General features: G+C 40.2%; 1 protein-coding gene across 1 annotated transcript in view; it reads right to left on the reverse strand.

The window, feature by feature from the left end:
* PARD6G (par-6 family cell polarity regulator gamma) overlaps positions 1-20,300 on the reverse strand; it is a 172,861-nt gene that overhangs the window by 133,655 nt on the left and 18,906 nt on the right. The gene's annotated exons all lie outside the window — the stretch shown is intronic.

Consider the following 20,300-nt stretch of genomic DNA (forward strand, 5'->3'; position numbering starts at 1 on the left):
ATGCATAAAATATATGCACAGTATTATATAATATCAACCCAAATTTTACAATAAAACACCCCATGATTGAAAAAGAAAAAATTCAGGCTTCTTAGGCACAAAGGGAAGGCCAAAAAATTTACATGGATTCTCTAGATCATGGGGTACCACTAACTCCCCTAATGTATATAATTGTATATAAATAAGTTAAATACAGAATAAGTAGGAAATACTTATGAGAACCAGTAACTGGTTGTGGGAGGCAAAAAAAAGTTTCCAACAGGAGAAGGCATTAGAATTAAGACCAAGGATAAAGCATGCTCTTTGCCACAACCTGGGCCCCCTACACTGTCCTATGTGCTGTTCCTCGAATACAACACCCCATGTCCTATCTCCATTTATACTGGTTACTCCCCAATGCCTGCAATCCTCTCCCTTCTCACATCTACCTCTCAGCTCCCCTGGCTTCTTTGGAGACCCCACCTTCTTACAGGAAGTCTTTCTTTATCCCCATTTGAGAGACAAGGAAACCAAAGGTGGGAGAGGTTACATGATTTGCCTGGGGAATTCATGCCAGGAAACTGTGTGAGGATGGATCTGAACTCATGTCTTGGCCTCAGATTCAATTCTCTCTACCCAGTGAGCCACCTTTTCTCTTTATAGTTCTTGAATTACAAATTGCTGACATTTATACAGCTTTTAAGATTTAGAATTTTCATTACCTCTTTTGATCCTCACAGCTCTGTGAGGTAGAGAAGACAGGTATTATCCACATTTTACAAATGAGGAAACAGACTCAGAAAGGTTAGGTGAATTGCCAGTGGTCACAGAGGCACAGATATTCTCCAACTAGAAGCCCAACTTAGACACTATAATGCAAAGGTTTATTAGCTAACTCCCCTGCTTAAAAACATTCACTGAAGCCCCAGTGATGACAGGATACAATGTTTCATCCTTCCCTCTTCTATCTCTACACATTTGCCTATATTTAGAAAAGACTCTCAAGATTTCTTTTTCCTCCTCAATTGACAAATAACTGAACTCTTATTCCTTCAATATTTCTCCATGTTGAAATTCAAGACCCTCTTCCCTCTTATTTCTGTAGTCTCCCTGTCTCCTCTCTCTCTCCAAGCAATTCTCCACAGACCTACCAGGTGGATATTCCCAAAATACAGAATTGACCATATTACCTTCCCCGACCCAAAAATCTTCAATAGATCCCTATTGCCCCTAGGATAAAATTCTAGAAAGATCCTCAGCCTAGAATTTAAAGCTCTTCACAGTACGGTTCCCACCTACCCTTTCAGTCTTACTTCATAATTCTCCTTTCCCTCTCCCCCTTCCCTCCTCTTCTCTCTCCCTTTACCCCCCTTCCTTTTCAGTCAAACTGTTACCTATAAAAAATATGGCACTGTCTCCTACCTTTGTGTGTAGATGTCCTACACAAGTAGTCTTTCTGATATGAAATTAACTATTCCTTTGTTGTTCAAGTCATTCTGTGCTCAACTCTTTGTACCCTATGGACTTTTGTCCATGGGGTTTTCTTGGCAAAAATACTAGCATCATTTGCCATGTCCTTGTTCAGTGTGGCCTCATTTTACTGATGTGGAACTGAGGCAAAAAAAAGGGCTAAATGACTAGCCCAGGATCCCATAGCTAGTAAGTGTCTGAGGCTGAATTTGAACTCAGATCTTCCAGGCTTGCTGCTCTATTCACTGCATCACCCAGCTGCCCTCTAAAATACCTAACTTCCTTCTTTTCTAGAATACCCGATCTTCTTGGCAATGAGCATTTTCCTTCCTGAAATGTTTTGATATTGTCAACCTCATTTTACAGATGAAAAAACTGAAGACCAGAGAACTGACTTTTTATATAGCACTTTTACATTTTTTAAAGTGCTTTTATCTCATCTCATTTGATCCTTGACACAACCCTATGAAACAGGCACTAAAGATATTTCCACTTTGCAGTGGATGAGAATATTGAGATACAAGGAAATTGAGTGACTTCTCCAAGGCCACATGAATGAGTGATGAGGTATGGGCTCTGGGGGCCCCCAGAGCTCTCGAGTCCTTGAGGTACAGGCTCTGGGAACTCTTGATTAAATCTTCCCATTTGACTCTGAGGCATTTGCATGAGGCAATAAGCCTTACATTGTGGCTGAGCCCAAGCCTCAGTTATTACACTTCCCACCCTCTCTTAATAGACTTCCCACCTTTTGAACTGACCTAGTCCACCATTGTCTATGGTCTCCAGCTACTTCCCACCCTTAATCACTCATTGACCTCATTAACCCCAGACTCCTCCTCTAGACCACCCCTAGATTCCTCCCACAGCCCCATCTCACACCACGTGGTGTGAGAACTCCATAGAATGCCACAGAATAGTGACCCAGCACAGACTTACTCTGTGTCTAATGCAAGCGAACTTTTAATAAATTTTACTTTTCTTTGGCTGAAAAGACTTGAATTCATTAGGCAGGACCCGGCATGTTGGTATTTTGGGGTCTCCTGAGCAACCCTAACCCTCTTAGTGGGTACCCTCTTCATGAGGATCCTGTGTACAGAGTTCTGGGTCATTTTTCACCTTTGTGTCCTTAGCACATGCTCTTAGTGCCTTGCACACTTCTAGGATGTTTCTTGAATTTACTCAAACGTTTCCATCTTACATATTCCTCCACCTCAGCCCAAACTGTAGATCTCATGCTCTGTTTTATCTATCAGGTTTTAGTAGTATTTACATTTCTGCAGTGCTATTTCTCTCCTCTGACAGGAAAAAGCTCCTGGTTTGCACAATTTCCCCGCCTTCCCCCAAGAAAAAACCCATCAGGTTTTATCTTAAACTCCTATCATAATGATTAGTAAAACTTTCACACCTGCATGTTTATATACTTTATATTTTATACTGTTTAGCCTAAGCTGTATCATTCTAGAAACCAGTAACCACTAGTTAATTTGATCTGGTTAAAAAATAACATCACTAATATTTCCCCTTCCCCTACACTGTCACCAACCCCTTAATTTAAGATTCAAGTCAGTTTTTCCATTCTCTAATGCCCCGCTAATCAATTTATTTGATGAAGGCCAAATTATTTTCTTCAAAGGCTAGAGAAAGAAGTCATAAACAAAATTTTTTGTGTCACCTTGCTTACTTAATTTGTGCCCCCTCTTAGCTAAAGAAAAGTTGCTGACGTAAAGCTTAACACAAGCTTGAAGAACTTCCACCCAAGCAGTATCTGTAGCTAACACCATCCCAAAAAGGGATGTGAAGAATGAAAAGTTATTTTTTATCATTATTTAAGTCAAGAGAAAATAAAATCTTCAGGGGGAGGAATTCAACTTCTGCATTTTAAGTAGATCTCTACTACTAAACTCAAAAGTCTTTTCCTGGTTTTAAAAATACATATGAATAGGGGCGGCACAGTGTGTGGTGGCACAGTGAATAGAGCACCTGGCCCTGAAGTCAGGAGGACCTGAGTTCAAATGCGGCCTCAGACATTTGACACAATTACTAGCCGTGTGACTTTGGGCAAGTCACTTAACCCCAACTGCCCTCCAAAAAGCAAAAAAAAAAATAATAATATATATGTGAATATAATAAAATGAAGTTATTGTTCTCCATCCCCCCATCTCTGGCAACATAACTAGCAAATTTAATTCTGAGAAATATCAGAATAGAAATAACTAGAACCAGTTTGTGTGTGTGTGTGTGTGTGTGTGTGTGTGTATGTGTGTGTTCATCACCACACTGTCTTATAGAGTTACAGGGATGGGAGGGGAGAGGGCCCACATGTTGGAAGATACCCTCCTCCTTCACATTCCCAGCTGGCTCTGAGGCTGGGTCAGAGGTGTGACTCTAAAGTGGAATTATCCTCCAGTTAAAGGGTCCTTAAGAGACTTCTACTTAGAGCTGCCAGAGAATTAGGAGAGGATTTAGGGAAGGCAGCCTGGAGGAGGATGCCAAGTACTCTTTCCCTTGATGCCTGGCTGATTGAATGGCATATGCTGGTTTGTGGTAGGATTCCAAAGCCAGGGCGGCTGGGGCTTGGCAGCTGCAGGAGTCAGGAGCAGACAGCCTTCCACAACCAAACTCTGCCCCAGCAGGAAAGTTGTTTCTAAGACTACCTGTGGTCATCTTTCAGTTTAGTCATAAAGTTAAGATTCCAACAAAATAAACAGAACAGAAAACTAGCACAGTGCCTCTGAACAAATGCTACATGGTCCTCAAAAAAGAAAATTCAGCAACACATCACATCAGTGCAGGAGAAGCAAGGAAAGTGATCAGAGGAGAAAAAAAAGAGGGGAGACTGGGAGAATGGGGAGACACTGAGAAACTGAGACATTGATACAAGTCAAGTACAGAGTTATGAGAATAACTCCAGAAGCCACAAAGAACAATTCCTTATTTACTTATTAGCTACAGATATAAACTGGAACAAAATGCCAATCCATGTGGTCAGTGAATTAGCTTCACACACAACAAATCAGTGTCTTGCACACAGCAGGCACTCAATATTTATTCTTTGTGTGAATTTCTTTGTGTAAAACTGTGGTTTAAAAATTGGGTGAGGCAGAATGCCTTTTACACTTAAAGCCATCTCTCTCCCTCAGCTCAGGAGGGGCAAAGTCTTAGAATTTACAAGCACAAAGGCAGTATCTTTTTTAGGATTACATTGTTAAATGACAATCTCCTAATTAAAAAAATAAAAAAGACAAAAGCTGACTTGGTCTTAACCACAACATAGCAAACATTAGGACAGATTGGGCTCCCCAGGAGGACCTCCCCTCATTATAAACGAAAGAGCAGCATTTAGACCTGCTGACTCAACAAGGAGGTGAAGCAAATGAAGTTTATCCAATTCAGACAGACCAATTCCAGTTGAAGTGAGGAGGGGTGGGGGGATATCAGGACTAGTGTGGAGGGAACAAAAACCATAATGTCTTTTGTTCTAATGACTAAAGAATTAATCACAAATGGTACTTTTTAGACAAGCTGAACTATTGCTTTCATTTTTTTAAATGAACTTACACATTTTTTAAATAACAAAGGCTTTTAATTAATAAGCAATGTAAAGAACAGAATATTTACCCCATAAACTTTGAGCTCAATCTCCTATGAATATTATTCACTTTTTGATGAGAGGGAGACCTTAGGAAATATGTGTGGCCTATCAACACATGGGGTAGCTACGTAGCAGAGTGCGTGGATGGCTGGACCTTAATGCTTAACCCAGTTTCCTCATCTGTAAAATGAACAGGCGAAGAACACGGCAAAGTACTCCAGTATCTTTGCCAAAAAAAACCCCAAATGGCATCATAGAGAGTCTAACACGACTGAAATGGCTGAACAACTAAGAAATAAATGTTGATAAATCTAAATAAACACCTCAGTATACAGAAAAGGATTGTGTGTAAAGCTGAACTTCTGTTGTGTGGAATTTTGTTGTTTTTTAAAGTACATGTTAAATTTAACAAGATAGAAACAAAAACTGCCCTGCTGGTGTATATGCCCTTTTGAAATCCTCCATATTTTTAAAAATTTTCCTGATGCTCTTTCTTTTCAGACCCTACCCCACCCCACCCAAACAGAAGCCCACCCTAGTTAATCACAAGTATACTCAATCCAAGTGACTTAAATCAGGGGCCTTTAATTCTGGGTGTGTCATTCCACTCTCCATCTCTGGCTGGTTTCAATTCCAACCTGCTCTTCTCAGGATAAACCAATCACTTCTAACCTCCTCAAGAGACATACTAGTTGTGTGACCCTGGGCAAGTCACTATTTGCCTCAGCTTCCTCATCTGTAAAATGAGCTAGAGAAGGAAATGGCAAAGCACTCCTCTATCTTTGCCAAGAAAACCCCAAATGGAGTCAAACAACTGAACAACAACAAAAGAGGCCAGAAATGGATTTCAAATGCCTCCAGATCTCTCCACTCTTCATGGGCAGCTCCCTCTGGTTTCAGCTTCAAAGGATAAGATTCCTCTGAGCCAGGCAGGCCCTGGTATCCCTTCCCCGGTCTCCCTCCCCCCCTGAATTTTCCAGCTTCCTTCTGTGTCTTCTGTTAGACTATAAGCTCCTAGAGGGCAAGAATTGTCTTTTTCCAATTTGTATCCCAGGCACAGTGCTGGCACACAGTAGGTACTTAATAAATGTTTATTGTATGGTATCATAGACAAATCTTTGCCAGGCTGTTGAAACTACCAGAATAACATTTGCTGCCTACATTTGTAATTCAAAAAATACTAAATTTCAGTTACAAGTTAGTGAAAAGAAGTAAAATTTTTGTATGCAAGTTCAGATTCCCTGAAATTTTTACAAGGGAGCTCAGGTTAAGAACTAAAAGTACTTCCACACCCTTCCCTACACCAGTTTGTCCCCTTCAGCAGCATCACAAGCATCAGCACTACTAATAGGGAAGCAACTGAAACCTGGCTTTCCCCTGAAATCACATGCCCTGATTACAGGTCCCTCCCAAAAGCAGGATGCTCCTCTACTGTGTTGGTTCTCTTGAAAAACAGTGCACCAGAGGCAGCTAGGTGGTGAAGTGAATAGGGTACTGACCCTGGAGTCAGGAGAACCTGAGTTCAAATCCGACCTCAGACACTTGACACTTACTAGTTGTGTGACCTTGGGCTAGTCACTTAACCCCAACTGCCTTGCCTTCTCCTCCCCCCCAAAAAAAAGAAGAAAAGAAAAAAAAAGAAAAACAATGGATGGAAAAATCAAACCCTCAAAGGGCCAGGTGAAGAGTCAATGCACTCCCTGCTTCCCAACAGGCACCCAGACCTTATTCTCTGCCATCATCAATCCATAATCTCTCTTTGAAAGTTTATTGCTCTCAGGGATTTAAAGTCCAGTTCCAGTCTGTCTCTCCTAGCTGAACACACATTAATCCCCTGACACACTGCAACTAAATTGACCTGACTCTTATCTGCACAGAATATTCCATCTCTTACCTCCACAGCTTTGCACAGTCTTGAAATAATGCTTTTCCTCCATATTTTGGGACCCCTATCTGCCTCTTCCAAGAAGTCTTTCCTGATTCCTCCAGGGTTCTCTCCCATGGCCTCCTTTTTTTTTTTTTTTAAGTCTTTGTAGTTGTGTATATATTTTACATTAGTCACTTATGTACACTTTTTTTGTTGCTGTTGAGTCATTTCAGTCATGTTGGACTCACCATGACCCCATTTGAGGTTTCTTAGCAAAAATACTGGAGTGGTTTGCCATGCCTTCTCCAACTCTTTTTTATATGAGGGAAGTGAGGCAAACAGGTTAAGTGACTTGCCCTGGGTCACACAGCTAGTAAGTATCTGAGGCCCAATTTGAACTCAGGTCCTTCTGACTCCAGGGCTGGCACTACTCACTCACTGTACCACCTCACTGCCCCAATGCCTGGCATAGTAAGTGCTTATTAATGCTTTTTGGCTGAATTCTCCTGTCTCTTAAGCATAGGTGACCCTAAAAATAATCTCCTTTGTTCTTTCTTTCCCTTTATATTTTCTCCCTTAAAAATCTCATCCTCTCCCCTGGTTACAAATTATAAATTCCATGAAGATGACTCCAAAATCTCTCTATCTAGCCCCAATCTCTCCCTTGAGCTCTGGTTCAAAACCCAACCTAAGTATTTGGATTTCTCCATATGGCCAGTACCAAATTAATATCTGAGGTGGAATTAATCATGTTTCCTGCTAACCTTTGCTTCCAAACTTTTGATAGCATCAAATGACAAATATTTGACATCAACCCAGGTATCCCTCTTTGACTCTTCCTCTCCCTTACTTTCAACATACAATCCACTACCAAGTTCTGTCACTCCTACTACAATCTGTCAAACCTGTCCCCTCCAGGCTCAGACTACCATGACTCCAGGTCTTTAAGAGCCTCCTCCCTGGCCTTTGTATCTCCAGTGTCTCCTTTCTCTCTAACACAGCCTTTACAAAGCTGCCAACACAAATTTTCCTCAGATAAGGGGCTGACCGTGTTATTCCTCAGACAAAAACCTTCAGTGGTTCCCTGTTGCCTATAGGAAAAGTCAGCATTTAATAAAAAGCATTTATTAAACACTGTGTCAGGCAGCTAGGTGACACAGTGGATAGAGTGCCAGGCCTGGCTTTAAGAGGAACCTGAGTTCAAATCCAGCCTCTCAGACACTTACTAGCTGTGTGATCCCTGGCAACTCACTTAACCCTGTTTGACTCAGTTCCCTCATCTGGAAAACCAGCTGGAGAAGAAAATGGCAGAGTATGCCAGTATCTCTGTCAAGAAAATCCAAAAAAGGGTTAGGAAGGTAGGACAGGACTGAAACAACTCAACAACATATGTATGTGATTTATAAGTAAGTAAATATTGGAGGGTCAAAAAATTCTGTAGTGATAATAATAATATTGGTAAAATAATAAGAATGATAAAATAATCAAAAAAGTTGTAAACTACTCTTCTAAGTCACTTATTCAGATAATATTTACTGATTAACTAACGTGCAGGGTACTGGGATTAAAAGGAGTCAGATGATACAGTGTGTTTTCCTAAGGAGTTTATAATACAGTAGGAGGAGTTAAGATACATGTACAAAGAACGACAATGATGCAAGAGATTGTATTAAATAGTACAGATAAATGTCATTGGAGTCCAGAGGGAAGAGAGAACGAGGAAAAGTATTATGGTGGGGGAAACATTTAATAAGCAGGGCTTTGAAGGATAGAGAAAATTTGAAGACAGGAAGATGGCAAGGTACGTCCAAAAAGAGGGGTTTAGTTAAAGAAAACAATATGAACAAAGGGCATGGAGACAGGACAGTACCATTTATGTCTGTAGAATAGTACATACTCTAAATTGGTTGACTTCCTGTAGAGAAGCAATAGGTGACAAGGCCAGGCCAAAGAGGCTGGATTTCATTCAGTGAGATAATGGGAAGCCATTGAAGGTTTTTAAACCAAAGAAATGATATAACCCAAGTGACATTTTAAAAACTTGTACAATCTCTTTGGACAGTTGGTAGCATAGTAGATAGAATTCTGGACCTGGAATCAGAAAACCTAAATTCAAATCTTGCCTTGGAACTTTCTAGCTGTGTGACCCTGGGCAAGTCACTTAACCTCTGCCTGCGTCAGTTTCCTCAACTGTATAATGGGGGTGATAATGATAGCATCTACTTCAGAGGGTTGTTTGATCAAATGAGGATAATTGTTTTAAAAATAGGGAGGGGCTTGGCACAAAGCATGCACTATATAAATGTTTATTCTCTTCACTTCTCCCTCTTTCCATCTTCACTTCTCCCTCTCTCCAGGGCCATCTGTAAAATGAACTAGTTTGGACCTGCTCTCTAAGGTTCCTTCTGTCTTTCAAAGCTATGATCCTATGATAAATCAGTCGGTGTTATGAAGGGAAGATTTTTTTTTTGGAGGGGATAAGGGAAAGAAGACCAGATCTAGTGAAACCAAATAGGAGTCCACTTTAAAACTTCTGACATGACATGACAGAAATCTAAATTAGCATGGTGGCTCACAGTGTGAATGTTAAGGACATGACAGATATTTCTAAGGAGATAAGAAAACAGATTCTCGAAGCAACAAGGAAGATATAGAAGAGCAAAATGTCTAAAACTCTTTCTGAATAGAGCACTCTCCTCTTTTAATGTTTCCAAAACAAATTCATAAATATTTACTTTTAAAACTTTTAAAGTAAATTCAGAATTACAGTCCTGCTTCACTAGTTTAAATGTTTTTAAACAAATCTAACAGAATATATAGTAACTAATATAATTTATGCCAATCACTAGCTTTTAGTTTTTAAAGTTAGTAGAAAAGCATGTTTTCAAATCTATGCTACATGCCACTGAGGTTATGGTTGCATTTCAAAAGGCACCTTTTAAACCCTCCAGGTTAAAGTATATGTTTGTGGAGGGGTTAAAATAAACTGACGTAATAAGACCAGAGTGATAATCAACAGGTTTTTATATGCAACCTATAAAAACAAAAACAACCCTAAATAGCCAGCTCTCTCTTTTTTCTATATAACTCTTAAAGCAATGAAAACTGTGGACATCTGAATTCACTTTTACTTTGGCCTGTCTCCAATTCACTCATTGATTTCAAACCATACCATGAGAGAAAAATACAAAGAAATCACTCTACAAACCAGCCCTATGGCTCTGTGTGTGTGTGTGTGTGTGTGTGTGTGTGTACACGCTCACGTGTGCACAGTATACCACAAATTACCAGAGACAAGAGGTAGAAAATTCATACTTTATTTAGGGAGCTATAGAGAAACTCAAGACACCAAGGTGAGGCCTCTCCATACATCTGGAGGAAATGTCCATCACCTGGTGGCTTGCGATTTTAACTAATTAATTACTCTTGCTATCTTAATATGCTAAGCTCCACTGTTTCTATGATGCTGAAATACTTCAAGTGATGTCAACACAGTCCTCAAAATTTGGTTCCTTGGAGCAAAACCTTGGCTGCTCTTTCTTCCTTAGCTATGGGTTCTTTCCTTAAGAATAGTTAATCCAACCCCTTCCTTTACAGAGGAGGAAACAAGTTCAGAGATGTGAAGGGACTTTTTCATAGACACACAGGTGGTAAGCAGTAGTCAGGTGTGGTATGAAGAATAGATTTCCACTCCGCCCCACTTCCATTCCTTGACTGAGGCTTCCTTCTCTACATCACAACTATGACACCTTAAATTATGATACATGACAAGACTTGGGAAATCTGACAGGGAATAGACTGCATCAGTAGCAAGATACAAGTTACATGTCTGTTTGGCACATGGTGGTGGCTGGTGGTTGTCCTTTGTTCCAGAAGAGGACCAAAATCATCACTATGTTAGAGCCAAGTTACAGTGTGTCCAACTGTGGCTGATCAGACCAAGATGAGTCTGGAATGCTCTACCACAGGTCGGGCACAAACAGTTCATAGGGAACATTTGGGGGGGATTCTTCCAATTTGCACATCCTTCATTTCCTCCGAGCTGTTTCTATATGCTTTGCTCATAGAGCACAGCACCTTCCCTGACGTGGGCATGCCATGCTGGGGGGTCCTGTGTCCGTGTCTCCTACGCCACACAATCAGTTCCAAAGCTCTTCAGAAAGACTTTTGGAGCCTCTTCTGGACACCATGTGAGCGCTTGCCTTGTGTGAGTTCTCCATAAAGCAGTAGGTATGTGCATCAAGCTAAGGTTGATAAATGTTTATGGACGGACTGATGTGTCTCCACTTCTTAACCAGTTTATTACACCTCCTAATTCCCTAGTCAGCTCTGCTTATTGCACTTGTCATACTACTGAGAAAGGAGAGGTTTGGGAGCAAAAACCACAGTAGAGAGCAAGGCATATCAGTGTTAACAGGCTCCAAAGACACTTAGAATAGAACAAAACTTTATAATCTGTTGCCCCTTCCTCCCCTCAACACCCCCCCACACACACACACACATTCCAATAGAGACTGACTTTTACCTGTCTCCTGGGCCTATATATGAGAAGAGCCCATCAAACTTTGGCTCAAACAAACTAACCCCAAGGGTTCAGAGTTGCCTGGGGCAGTCTCCCAAGAATCTCTTGGGCTGAGAAGCCATGTGAGACTTCACTGATCAGGCCAGGACCCTGGCTCTTCTGGTCTCTGGGGGCTTAAGAGGAATTGAACATAGAAATAAGGTTTTGTTAAATACTCAGCCACAACACAATTTCTGCTGCATTTTCTCAGTCTCTATTATGCCCTTTAGCACAAAGGGCTAAAGGAATTGATTTTAGATCATGTAACTCTTACCTCATGAGTGTTGTGTATATGTGTATGTGGGGGGGGGTGTGGAATCAAATGACTTTACAATCCAAATGAGTCCTGTTTTCCTTACAACAAATCTATTTATACCTTGGACATAATTAATGCCTACTTAGGGATGTCCAATGAGTTGCTTTGACCTTCCACACTAATCATTTCTAAAGCTGTATTTTTTAAAGATAAAGAATAAAATGGAGAAACAAAAAAGTGCTAAATAAATTATTCTGTCTACAATTGCCTTCAAGCTGACTCACTTCAAATGTACAGGACTAAATCCCTTGCTTAAGAGACTTAGGGCACACAGTGCCATACATTTACCCCTAAGCCTCCCAAAAATAGTTTTCTGATACTCAGAAGAAGCAATGCTAGTTTCTGCTGTTCCTTACATTCTCTAAATCCATTTCCAGTTATTGAATTCTAATGTCCCTTCCAGTTCTAGATCTATCTCATGGAAGAACCCATACCATTCACACCCAGATAAAATGCCACCTTTTCCACAAAGCCTGTAATTATCCCTAACGGCAATGAAATTTCTCTCCCCTCTCACCCCTCCCGCTCAGCTCACAAAATATTTTGCTTGCAACAATCTCTATGAATTCAAGTGACAGTTGTGAATATAGTATGACTTCCTAGTAGACTGTAAGCTCCAGGAGGGTAGGTCATACCATTCGGCATCTAACGCAGAGTTCTACAAATAGTAGGTGCTTAATCAATAATGGTTAAAGTCACTTAGACAGCTCCTATGTGTTTATTACTGAGCACTGTCCTTGGTGCTGTGGAGGTAGAGAAAAGCGTGACAAAAGGAAAACCTTAGTCCTTCCCACAAGAGGTTAGTAGGGGACTTTTCTGGGGGAAGAAGAGTACACACATCCCTAAAAAGAGAATAACATTGGCGAGGCAAAGCACAATCAAGTACAACTTAATCCAGTGCTACAAATGGAGCTCCCTGGAGACACTAAAGTCAAGGAGATGGAAGTTAACTTACAATGGAAAATGGTCAGGAAGCCAAGACAAAATATGACCTACACTTGCATTTACTACTACTTTTCCTCATGTACTTTTTTAAATGAATAGAATGTGTTCTCTCCCTCCTCTTTTCTTTCTCCAAACCCACAAAGTACTCATGCTAAAGCCCTTATTCCAGACATAAAAGGTGCAGAAAGAGCCAAATATCCAAAGGATTCCTGCTTCCAGCTTGGACTGAGGAGAACAAGGATTTAGAGGTGGAAAGAGGATTAGAGGTCATCTGTTCCAACTCCTTCATTTTAGAGATGAGGAGACTGAGGCTGAGATTGGTTAAAGGATTTGCCCTTGAGGGCAGTTGAGTGGCAGAGCCAGGATTCAAACAGTTCCTCTGACTCCAAAACCAGCCAACTATCAACCACACCACCTAGACTGATAGATGGCAGATTTCCAAAGTTAGGAAGGGGAAGTGGTGGGGACAATGGCACAGGATGAGATGACATAGATGTCTGCTCTGTTGGAGAGAGCATGGATGTGTGTGGATTTTGTTGACATAACTCATAATAATAGCAGCTAACATTTATCTAGCACTTAAAGGTTTTTAAAACACTTTATTTTCTTATTTGATCACAGATCCTTTCAAGTATAAATTTTTGTGCATGTGTCATATCCTCTGATTAGTCAACAATTTCTACAGGAGACCCAGTCTTATCTAAACTTTGGATCTTATTCCTCCCATAGCAAAGCGCTCTATCCTCCAAGAGTACTTAAATGTGTCTTGGATTATTTGGGATTGGTTGTATTGACCATTTCTGTCCTAGCCGTAGTCTAAGAAAAAACAAATTGTCTTTAATCCTAACTCTTCCCCAGTGAGTAAATCAGAGGCAGGCAGACCTAATGACTGATACCATCTAACGTAAGTAACAGAATCCAGTCACACAAATACTGCTAAGAAAGAAATATAATCTAAACAGCAAACTGTCTCCCATGGTTCCTGGACACATGAAGTGCTACCAAGGTTGTGAGTCAATGTTCAATGGGGTGGAGGCTTGAGTTTGGTTTCCTGCCCATTTCTACACCTCTGGCTTCCACCTCTTCAGATGCTTCTGAAACAGTCTCTGTCACCAAGATGGCACCTGTGCAATCTACCACAACACTGAGACTCACATAGATTCCACTTGCATGAATCCTGTGAGTCTCGCACAGAATGTCATGACCCATGTGGTCACGTGATCATGCCTTTCACCCACACACACAGTTCCAGGACCTAAAGGAGATGCAGACTGAATACACCTGTACCCTCAAGAAGCTTATGTTTTAGTAAGTCATTTTCGATCAAGTATTCTACCATCAGGGACAGATCACTCCTTTCAGAATGAGAGGAACAAGGAATGTTTTACAGAGGAGGTGCTATTTTCACAGGGCCTTAGAGGATGGGCAGGTTTTCCATAGATGGGAGATGGAGAAAGTAAAGCAAGAAGGCATCCCCAACAAACAAATAGCATGAGCAAAGATTTATGGGTAGCAAAGTGCAAGCCTTGCTCAGAAAACAGCAAGCAGACCAATTTGGCCGAATCACAGAATTTATTGTGAGAACTAAGGGAGATATGAATGGAAAGAGATAAGGATATAAATCCTGCCTCAGTCACTAGCTTTGAGACTCTAGACAAGTCACAGACCTTTCAGAGCTTCAGTTTCTTAATCTGTAAAATGGGGGAATAAATACTTGTACTCTCTAGTTCACTAGATTGTTCTGATGAATGGGTTTTGCAAACCTTGGATCTCCATATAAAGTTGCAACTTTTGTCCTTGTTATTAAAGGCAGTCTGGAGACAGAGTGTGACAGGTTTTAAATGCCATCCTAAGGGTAGATCTCTAGCATGAATGAATTTAAAACCATTTATTAAGTAACTATGTTGTGCCAGGCACTGTTAGAAGTGCAGGGGATACAACAAGCATTAAAGTGTGACAGTCCCTACCTTCAAAGAACTTATATGTTCTTGGGCGAACATATGACATCTTCACAGATAAGTAAATAAGAGAGGATAGGGACTGGACCTGGCATTTAACTGGCATAGAGGACTTCTAGATGAGGAAATACCTTCTTTCAATACAAGTTGTCACCCTCTCTGCAACTTTGAGTCTTAATGGAGGAATGAAAGGTTTAAGTATTACAAGGTGCTTGGGAAAGGCCTCTTAAAGCTGGTGCACTTGAGATCACCTTCTAAGGAGATAGAAATTCCAAAAAGCAAATGTGAGGAGAGCTTCCCAAATGCGGTGAACTACCTCGTCAAAAGTATGGAGGTAGGGATGAAATGTCTTATTGAAATATGGAGTAATGTGGAATCAGCCTGGAAGGGTAGGCTGGAGACTAACTGTGAAGAGTTTTAAATGCTTACAGGAGTTTATACGTTATTTTAGAGGCAATAATAAACCACTGTAGTTTTTTGAGCAGGGGACTGACATGGTAAGGCTTTAGGCATGGGCCCTTTTCCAGAAAAGAAACACAACTTGAGGAAAGCCTGGGAGTTCCAGCCTTAAAACTGCAGAGGTCTAGGGGCACAATCTCATCCAACCGAATCATATTCTAATCTTAAATCCTCTAAAAGAATAAAACCAGTTTCCTAACCCAGGTATTCTCCATGGGAGGATCTCTCTTTTACTAGACTTATTTAAAAGTCAAAGATGGAATAATTAACTGGATACTCAAAAACATACTCTCTTCACCAAATGGCAAAGCCAAGGGGGCCGCCCAAGTCAGCATTCAGGAAATAGTCTTGTAGGCAATCTGTCCTTTTGTGGCATGCATACTTATCACTCTGGGACAGATCACAATGGGAATGAGCTGGGAATTCATTCAATTTTGAAAGAAAAAAAATCACAGCTGTTTCTTGAATCTTGCCCATGTTTATTAAAAATAATATTTATTCAAGGCTTTAAATTTTGTAAAGTATTTTCTTTTTAATAGTCCTTAGAGACTGTAATATAGGTAATAACATTTCCATTTTATAGATGGGGAAAATGAGGATCAAAAGTTAAATGATACTTACAAAAGACTCATGAAGGAAAGGGCTATCCACATCCAAAGAAGAACTACAGAGTCTGAATGCAGATTGAAGCAAACTACTTGTTCTCTCTCTTGTGTTTACTTTGTCCCTTCTTTCTCGTTGTTCGCTCCATTGGTTATAACCCTTCTTTACAACCTGACTAATGTTTAATGTGAAGGTATTTGTAGAACCTATAGTTGATTACATGCCACCATGGGGGGAGGGGAGGAGAGAGAGAGGAAGAAAATTTGGAACTCAAGAGATTGTGGAGCTGAATGCTGTAAACTAAAAGAAAACAAATAAGTTTTTTTAAAAAAAGAAGTTAAATGATACATACTTAGGCACTGCTAGTAAATTTGACAGGCAGCATCTATAACCAGATCTCCCAGTCCTGTGTTTGTTCCATTTCACTGCCTCTCTTTTAAAGGCTTTTAGGAGCTTATCTCAATTCTGCCATCTTAAAAATGAGTAGATTTACCATGAGACTTCCTTCTCTTAGGGTCTCAGGTTTGAAGCAAGGAAAAATATTCTAATAGTAAAAATCGTTCAGAAATGGAAAGGACTGCCTAAGGAAGCAACAGTGAGTCCATTATCCTTTAGAGTCTTCAATAGCTGCTGCGTTAGGAAAAGTGGGACAGATTCCTGTTCAAACATGAGTCAAGCTTAGATGATCTTTGAGGTCCTTTTCAACTCTGAAATTCTACAATTACATTCTTTTAGGCCAATGACCCAAGTGGCCCAGATCTGGGAAATTAGCCATCAGATCTTCATCAATTGTTACCTCCTCCACCTGCAATATCTCCCCCTCCACTATCTGTCACATAAACCTATTCAAACCTTCTTCTTTACCAATGGAAATTCTTCAGGGGATTCAGATATTCCCACAAGCTATTGTCCACCCTCTAGTCTTCCCTTTACCAATAAATTTCTTGAAAGGGTAGTTTAGATATCATGTCACATTAAAACTTTGTACTCAGAGGACCACAAATATAGAGCTAGAAAGAAGCCAACAATTCCAATTCTTTCATTTTTTCCGATGATGAAATTGAGCCCCAAAGTTAAGTGTCTTATCCAAGGTCATGATGGCTGTAAATGTCAGAAGCTAGATTTAAATCTAATCCTTGAAAATGAATCAATACTCTCTCCCTCCATGTATGTATGCACACATACATGTGTATATATAGATATATACACACACATGGATGTGTATATATAGATGCATTATGTTACATATATCAATGCCCCCATACACCCTCCACATATATATACATACATACATATATATACATATATATAGGTACACCACACATGCAAAAGATATGAAGAGATTTCACAAAAGGAAATACAAGCTACCAATAAGCCTATGAAAGAATACTTATAATCACTAATAAGAAAATGGGAAGTTGACACAACTACGAGGTTTCAGCTCCCATCTCACTCCTAGCACCAAAATGACACATTTTGAAAGGGCTGTCAGAAGACTGGCACACTAATTCAGTGTTGTGAATTGGTCCACCCATAGTGGAAAACAGTTTAGAATTACCCTGTACTAAAAAAGGTTGCTAAATTTTACACGATCTCTGACCCAATAATACCACTATGAGTCATAAAGCCTAAGAAGGTCAAAGGCAGATGAGAAAGTTCCCATAAATACAAAAATATTTATAGCTGCACTTTTTTTTAATGTCAAATAACTGGAAGCAAAGTGGGTGCCCATCAACTGGGAAATGGCTGAACAAACTGTAGTAGGCACATAACAATGGAATACTATTACAACCTAAGAAATGATAATACAAGGAACTTAGAGAAACTTGAAAAGATATCTAAACTGAAGCAGAGCAAAATAGGTAGAATAATTTACCCAACTGTGGTGTAATAAGGCAGGAACAGTGGCTAGAATGCTGAGCCTAGAATCAGAAAGACCCATCTTCCTGAGTTCAAATCTAGTCTCAGACACTTACTAGCTGTGTGACCCTGTGGATAATTCACTTATCCCTGTTCGCCTCAATTTCCTCATCTGTAAAAATAAGCTGAAGAAGGAAAAGGCAAACCTCTGTAGTATCTATGCAAGGAAACCCCACAAAAAGTTGGACACAACTGAACAACATAGTGCAATATTAATGTAAAGGAAAGCAACATTGAGAGACTTCAAAATTTAAATCCCTGCAGTGACCAAACTTTTGTTCAGAAGACTTGATGAAAGCATGTCTCCTGTCAACAGAGAGGTGGTAGACAATGGGTAGAAAGATTCTTTAAAACAATATCAATAAAATATTTTTTAAAATGGAATGCCCTTTTCTACCAGTTTAACTCAATGAAATCCTACCTAACCTTTAAGGCCCAACTCAAACGCCACACCCTCCATGACACCCTTCTCATTCCCTAACTAGAAATGATGCCTCTGTACTTTTCATTGCACTTTCAGATTCTAACTTTTGTGGTAGTTCCCTTACTAGGCATGTATATGTATGTATATACACATACTACATATATGCACACGTGTCTGTGTGTATATACACACATACACATATTATATACATATATGCACACACATATATACATACATATATAGACTATATTGTACTCAAGTCTTGATATCCTGTAGTTCCTAGCATGGGAATTTACATATGGTCACTCCCCAGTATCTTTGGAATGAATGGGAGAATCCTGTCAGAGTCAGGATCTACATGGGAAGAACGTCTACAATGTCATTATGGAACTATAAGCATCTCTTCCCTGTTCACTAGGAAATAGCTCTAGGTGCTTGGTTCTCTCTTGAGTCTCTGAGGATAGTAGAAGGGGTTCCCCTCTGAAGCCTTGGGACACCAGAGTTTGAGGTTGATGGCACCTCAGTGGTCTGCCCTCTTGTCACTAACAATCCCTAGCTAGGCACTCGGTTACTTGAGAACATGCTCTCTGGGGCCCATTCCCTTGTTTCTGGTCCACCATCAGCAGCCAAAAGCTTTGTGTACATGGCACCTTTTAGATACACCAAATACCTATGGATACTTGCAGCATTGCCCAGGTCAGGCAATATCCTGTAATTGCTGGCCTTCCTCTGTACTTGTCCTAGGGCTTGCACCTTGCCCACACCTATCAATTAATTATGTGACAGAATTTTAGCCATCATCTCATCAGAGAAATATTTGTAGAACTCCTTTAAAGAGAATTTAAGTTATTTAGGCAATAAAGTTTCCATTCTCTACCATAGCTAAACTGATTTCCCGTGTATTAATGAAGGTGGAAAGGGGCCAAAGAAAGTCATGTGAATGCCAGGTCTGAATGAAGTAGAATAAAAACCTAAAATATACACTTAACACACACAAAAAAAAACTAGCCATGTGACCTTGGGCAAGTCACTTAACCCCAATTGCCCTCCAAAAAAAAACCGGCAAAAAACTAAAATATAAAAAGAGCTCTCCCCAACTCTAAGGTGACATGCCCATTCCAATTCCTCAGAGACCTTACCAACAAATCTGTTTCTTTCTGTAATAGAGTTTCTTTGCCTTCCTTGATAGCCCAATCGGTCACTTTCCAACCTATCACAGGCAATAGAATGTATTGGGTTTAAAGGATAATTTCAGGGAGCAATTTCAGGGAGCTTGGACACAATATAGTAGATACACTAAATGATGGTTAATTCTCATAGAATTCATGCTATTTCAGAGGTAGAAGGAATCTTAGAGTCTCCTCACAAAACCTGGAATCAGAATTGAAAAGGTACTTAAGGACTCCCTCCTTTGAGTAACCCAAGCCCTAGGGTGATAAAAAAAAAAAAATAACTTGTAAGGGACAGTGAGTGGCCCAGTAAATAGAATAAGGACCCTGGAGTCAGGAGGACCTGAGTTCAAATCCGACTTTAGACACTTAACACTTACTAGCTGTGTGACCTTGAGCAAGTCATTTAACCCCAACTGCCCTGCCCTCCCCCTACAAAAAAATTAAAGTAAAAAGTAACTTGTAGAAAGAGACATGTAATGGGCAAGCTCACATACCAAGTGATCAATTTCCCCATAACTTTCCAACCTAAAAACCTAACAAAATGGAAATATGCAACAACTATATGGCAACAAAAGCTGGATCACAAGGTAAGGCAGAAATTTTGCATGAGCTCCATGAAATGCCATCACAGAACTTAAATAACATAAGAGTTTCTATTAACTTTCCCCAGCTCACCAGACACCGTCAGAGCAAATAAATAACTTCATAGGCTTGTGTTTCAGGATTTGACTAGAGACTACTGTGTGTGGTTCCCCCATAACAGTGATTTACTGTAAAAATCCCTCCCCACTCTCCAACCCCAAAGAGTTGAAGGACACTGACATCTATTCTGCTCAGTCACACAAAGGAAAAGGAGTGCAAAGGATCACAACCTCTTTGGGTTAAGGTGGGGTGAGTGGAAGGGAAATTATTACAGAATTTGGTAAAAGGAAAGTGGCTTCTGTGCAGAATGGAAAGGGAACTAGAGAATCTAACCTAGTTTCCAAACAGAATTTGTTCTAGACTGGGAATCAAGGGGACCTTGGGATCACCCA

The sequence above is a fragment of the Petaurus breviceps genome, unplaced genomic scaffold (genome assembly GCF_028583685.1).
Source record: "Petaurus breviceps papuanus isolate PSGF00001 unplaced genomic scaffold, PetGlider_PUasm1.0 224, whole genome shotgun sequence".
NCBI lineage: Eukaryota > Metazoa > Chordata > Mammalia > Diprotodontia > Petauridae > Petaurus > Petaurus breviceps.